Consider the following 6,381-nt stretch of genomic DNA (forward strand, 5'->3'; position numbering starts at 1 on the left):
ATAGTGTTTATTTAAACAACAACGAAACAAAAATGAAAAAGCCTGGCTGAACCTTGGGAAGAACAGGAAAAACTGGCATTTGAACGTGCTCTAGTCCTATCTCCTCTTCCCAGAGCCATGGTGGCCTTGAAAGCCAACAGCCTCACAATCACAGTAGCCATGAGAATTAGCAGCTTAAAAGCTAACAAAGGAAACTGAACAAATTTAGAACTTCTCCAAAGTCCCATCTCGATAGAATTATTATTATCTGGCTTGTCTGAAAGTTCATTGAAAAACCTGGCTTTTTCAAGGGCTTGTGTTTATTTGATGTGACTCAGAGCTCACTAACAACAAACAGCTTTTTCCTCAGGGATATTTGTTGAAAACAATTAGAGACACTTAAAAAAAAAAAAAGATTACAGCTGCCTGAGGGGGTAATAACAGTTAGAGCAAACATGAAGCTGACCAAAAAAATTTAAAGGAAAAGCTGTGAATCAGACGTCCGGAAGGGGCTTTGAAAAGCTTCCACATATTCCTGGGGATCTAGAAGGATACATGCTTGTGTAGGGTTGTGCATGTGTTCATGGAAGACCTGAAAAGTTCCTTATCCCTCACCTTTGCTTGACATTATGGTTCTATGTAATCAGGAAATGAAGGCTAAAGGAAAGATGTCAAATGCTTTCTAGGTGTTGAGATTGTGCCCCAATATGGATGCAAAGCCTCTTGGGAGGAAGACTTAATGGTTCAAGGCATTTAAGAGATTTTTTTTTGAGCCAATAGCTGACAATAAAGCGATTCCAAGAAGAGATGACAGTGGCCATACACAATAAATAATACAGACTTTAAAGAATTATTTCACAAGTCACTCAACAACAATTACAACAACAAACCTTAGGAAGAAGAGAGAATCTGATTTCCAAGGTTGCCAATTATATTATTTAAAATGTTCAGTCTTCAACAAAAAATTATGAGGCATGAAAAGAAACTGAAAATATGGCCTATATACAGGGAAAGAAAAAGTCAACAAAAACTATCCTGAGTTGGGCATAGTGGCATGAGTCCCTCAAGTCTAGCTACTTGAGAGGCTAAGGTGAAAGTATCGCTTGAGTCGAGGAGTTCAAATCTAGCCTGGGCAATAAAGTCAGACCCCATTTCTTTAAAAAATATTTAAAAATACTGTCCCTGTGCAAGCCCAGATGGCAGGCTTATTTGACAAAGATTTATGCTTACAGAGTACAAGAAAATATGTCAAGGAATAGCCTTTCCTGTCGCGTTCTGCGCAGAGTCACTCATGGGTCTCTGAGACCTGAAAACCGAGGGCGTTTTTCACCCCAGGGGCTGCTCCTGGCAGCTCTGCAGCCATCACCATGCCACAGAATGAATACATTGAATTACACCGTAAACACTACGGATACTGTTTGGATTACCATGAGAAAAAGAGAAAGAAGTAAATTCGAGAGGCTCATGAACATTAAAAGACAAAGAAAATGATTGGTCTGAAGGCTAAGCTTTACCATAAACAGCGCCCTGCTGAGAAAATGAAAATGAAAAAGACTATCAAGATGCATGAAAAGAGAAACACCAAACAAAAGAATGATGAAAAGACTCCAGAGGCAGCAGTACCTGCCTATCTGCTGGATAAAGAGGGACGATCTCTAGCTAAAGCACTTTCCAATATGATTAAACAGAAATGACAAGAGAAGATGGGAAAATGGGAAGTCCCTCTGCCTAAAGTACATGCCCAAAGCCTGCTTTATTGGAGATGGCTTTACAGGAAAACCACATAAATATGAAAGATTCGTCAGGCCAATGGGCTTGCGGTTCAAGAAAGGCCATGTGACACATTCTGAACTGAAAGCCACCTTTTGTCTACCAATACTTGGTGTAAAGAAGAATTCCTCATCTCCACTGTATACAACTTTGGGTGTTATTACCAAAGGTACTGTCACTGAGGTAAATGTGAGTGAATTGGGCCTTGTGACACAAGGAGGCAAAGTTATTTGGGGAAATATGCCCAGGTTACCAACAGTCCTGAAAATGATGGATGCATAAATGCAGTCTTACTGGTTTGAAAGCAATTTCATATATGATTACTGAGGACTACACACCAGTTAAAAAAACTGCCATTACTGTAATGTTTCTGAATACTACCAATCAGCCATACGTGTCTGCAATCATCAAGAGATTTATTAAGTTGTAAACATTAAAATGGAAAAAAAAAAAAGAAAATATGTCAAAGAACAAAAGGAACATAAGATGTCTTATCCCACAGAGGATATTAATGGAAATTCTGAAGTTGAAATGGATAATAACTGAAATAAAAAATCTACTGGAGAACTCAACAGCAGATTTCAGCAGGCTATAGAAAAAAGCACCAAACTCGATGTTGATAGGTTAACTGAGATTACCTAGTCTGAAGGGCAGAAAGAGAAAATAAAGAAAAATGATCAGAGCCTAAGAGACCTGTGATATATCATCAAGTGTACCAACACACACACACACCACCTACACACACACACACACTCACTAAGAAAAGGCAGAGAATGGCTGAATAGATTTTTCTTCTTTATTATAGAAAACCATTGCTTGCTAATGAATAGATTTTAAAAAACAGGATCTAGTAATATGCTGTCAACAAGACAGTCACTTTAGATTTAAGGGCACAAATAAGCTGAAAGTGAAGGGGTGGAATAAATATTTCATGCAAATGGTCACCAAAAGAAAGCAGGAGTGGCTATACTTATATCAGACAAAATACATTTTATGTATAAAACTCTAGAGACAAAGAAGGCTAGCTATGTAATGATAAAAGGGTCAATTATGCAGGAAGATAAAACAATTATAAATATATACACACCCAACATCTGAGAATCTAAATATATAAAGCAAATAACAGATCTGAAGACAGAAATTGACAATACAATAATAGTGAAAAATTGTTAGACCGGTATTTTTACATCTCTCATTTATCTGCGCTACTACTAATCTGTCTCACCAGAAAACCCCAACAGTGAGGCTGGAGGTAAGAGTGAGAATTCTCACTAAAAAAAAAAAGGTGAGATTCTCAAAGTGAGGGATGAGAGGGGAGACCCCCTTGCCTACTTCAATTTCACCTCCTCCCTCCCCACTTCCAGATGGGAAGGAGGGTGAAGAAGAAGAAAAAATGAAATAAAATGCCAAAGAGCTGGGAAAATGACACCGTCTTTAGTTCCCAGTGTCTCTGCTATCTGTTAACCTTCAAAGAGCTGCAAATGCATGTTCTCTCTGCTGGCTGGAGCCCGGCACTGGTTCAACTCCATGGACCAGGCTCCCTGCTGGAAACACCTCTGCCAAGAAACAGCTTGTTGCTTTTGTCCTGTCTCTATAAGGAGACCCCCGTCTCCTGCTGGTCCCTGCTCACGACGCATATGAATTAGCAAATCAGTGAAGCCAAAAGATTGTGGGCTGAACATCCAGCAAATGGACGATGACATAGTTCCATGTCAGTTTCCCCTTTAGCATTGTAAGCCTATAAAAGGGGAGAGAAGCTGCAGCTTGGGGAGCTAGGCGAATGAGACTGTAGCCCCCGACAGCTCCAGGCCAAAAAAAAATCCATGTCCTTCCTCAGTCTGGTGTTTGAGAGGTTTGTTCCCCGCCGCTCTTGCTACAATGGTAGAGGACTTTAGTACCCCATTCAAAATATCAGATACAGCATCCAGACAGAAAATAAATGAGGAAACATCTGGCTTGAAGAACGTTACAAAACAATTGAAACTAATAGACATATATGGGACTTTCCACCCAACAGCAGAAGAATACACATTTTTCTCAAGTACACAGGGAACATTCTCCAAACAGATCACATGTTAGGTCACAAAACAAGCCTTAACAAATTTAATAAGATCAACGTCATTCCAGGTATATTTTCCAATCATAATGAAAAAAAAATCTAGAAAGCAATAACAGCCAGAAAACAAAACAACAAAAAAAATCACAAATATGTGGAAGCTAAACAACGTACTGTTGAACAACCATTGGGTTAAAAAAATCAAAGGGAAATTAAAAATGTATCTCAAGCAAATCAAAATGAAAACACAGCATACTAAAACCTATGGAATGCATCAAAAGCAATACTAAAAGGGAATTTTATACTGATAAATGCCTAAATTATAACGAGAAAAAATCTCAAACAACTTAATTTTACACTTCAAGGAATTAGAAAAACAAACCAAGCTCAGAGTTAACAGAATTAAAGAAATCATAAAAATTAGAATATAAATTAACCAAATAGAAAATATTTAAAAGCAATTAAAAGCAACAAATCTAAGATGGTTTTTAGGAAAACATAAAATTGACAAACCTTTAGCTAGACTAAGAAAAAAATGTAAAGGACTCAAATAAATAGAATAAAAAATGAAACAGGATACATTATAATTGATAACACAGAAATACAAAGGAACATAATAGACTATTATCAAAAATTATATGTTAACAAGTTAAACCTTTAAACAAAACAAATATAGAAGAAACTTACCTCAACACAGTAAAAAAATTATATATCCCATATATATATATATATATATATATATATATATATATGGGATATATAGAAATATATATTCTATGGGAAATAAGAAAAGGATGAAAGGAAAGGATGACAATCATCACCACTCTTACTCAACATGGTACTTGAAATCCTAGCCAGAACAATTAGGCAACAGAAAGAAATAAGAGGCACCCCAATCACAAAGGAAGATGTTAAATAATCTCTGTAGGTGAAAGACTTATACACTGTAAATAATAAAACATTGGTGAAGGAAATTAAATAAGACACAGATAAATGAAAAGAAAGCCCATATTTTTTCATTGAGAAAATTAATATTGTTAAAATGTCCATACTACCCAAAGTGAGCTATAAAGTAAATGTAATCTCTACCAAAATCCAATGATATTCTTTACAGAAAAGGAAAACACTCTATAATTCATATGAAACCTTAAAATACCCTGATAGACAAAGAAATTTAGGGCAAGAGGAATAATGATGAAGGTATCACACACCTTGATTTAAAAATATATTACAGGCTGGGTCCAGTGGCTCATGCCTGCAATTCCAGCACTTTGGGAGGCTGAGGTGGGTGGATCACCTGAGGTCAGGAATTCGAGACCAGCCTGGCCAATATGGAGGCCAACAGCCTCCCCATCTCTACTAAAAATACAAAAAAATTCCCTGGGTGTGGTGGCATGTGCCTGTAATCCCATCTACTTGGGAGGCTGAGGCAGGAGCATTGCTTGAACCCGGAGGCAGAGGTTGCAGTGAGTTGAAATCGTGCCATTGCACTCCAGCCTGGGCAACAAGAGTAAACGCCATCTCAAAAAAAAAAAAATTATATATATATATACATATATATATATATATATATATATGTATATATATATCTCAAAGCTTAGGTAATCAAAACAGTATGGTAAAAGCATAAAAACAAACACAGGCCAAAAAAACAGAATTGAAAACAGAGAAATAAATCCACATCATTACAGTCAATTGATTTTCTACAAAAATGCCAAGAATGAACAATGGGGAATAACAGTCTCTTCAATAAACAGTGATGGGAAAACTGAATATCCACATGTAGAAGAATGAAGTTGAACTATGATCTCATACTATATAAAAACAATGCAAATTGGATTAAAGACTTAAACATAAGATACAAAACTGTTGAATTACTAGAAGAAAACATAGGTAAAACATCTTGAGTTGGTCTGGGCAATGATTTTTTGGATATGATCCCAGAGGCACAGGCAACAAAAGCAAAAGTAGACAACTGGGATTACGACAAACTAAAAAAAAGAAAACAAAAACCTCTGTACAGTACAGGGTACAGTCAATGAGTGAAAAAGCAACCTATAGGAAAGGAGAAAATATTTGCAAATCATGTATCTAATAAGAGATTAACATCCAAAATATATTGAGAACACTTGCAACTCAATAACAATGAAAATAACGCAATTTAAAAATGGATAAAAAACCTAAATAGACACGTCTCTGGATAACACATATACTAAGCAGAAACCTTACATGCCAGAAAGAACTGGAGTCCTGTCTTTAGCCTCTTAAAACAGAGTAACTGTCAGTTGAAGATTTTGTATGCAGCAAAATTAACTTTCATAAATGAAGGAGAAATAAAGTCTTCAGACAAGCAAATGCTGAGGGAGCTTTTCACTATCAGACCGACCTTACAAGAAATGCTAAAGGAGTTCTAAAACTTGAAACAAAAAATTGATATGCACCAGGATAGAACCATTTGAGAGCATAAAACATAGAGGTAAGGATTCTTTTGGCTCAAGATAAATGGGTAGAATAAGATATTCCATGCAAATAAAAACTAAAAGCAAGCAGGAGTAACTATTCTTTTTTTTTTTTTT

General features: G+C 36.3%; 1 protein-coding gene and 1 pseudogene across 3 annotated transcripts in view; one reads left to right on the forward strand and one right to left on the reverse strand.

Annotated features, from left to right (window-relative positions):
• Nucleotides 1-6,381, reverse strand: part of ZC3H12B (zinc finger CCCH-type containing 12B) — a 500,390-nt gene that overhangs the window by 25,015 nt on the left and 468,994 nt on the right. The window lies entirely within an intron of this gene.
• LOC119468641 lies at nucleotides 1,347-2,051 on the forward strand (annotated as a pseudogene).

This window comes from Cebus imitator, unplaced genomic scaffold (assembly GCF_001604975.1).
Source record: "Cebus imitator isolate Cc_AM_T3 unplaced genomic scaffold, Cebus_imitator-1.0 Scaffold463, whole genome shotgun sequence".
NCBI classification, from domain to species: Eukaryota; Metazoa; Chordata; class Mammalia; order Primates; family Cebidae; genus Cebus; species Cebus imitator.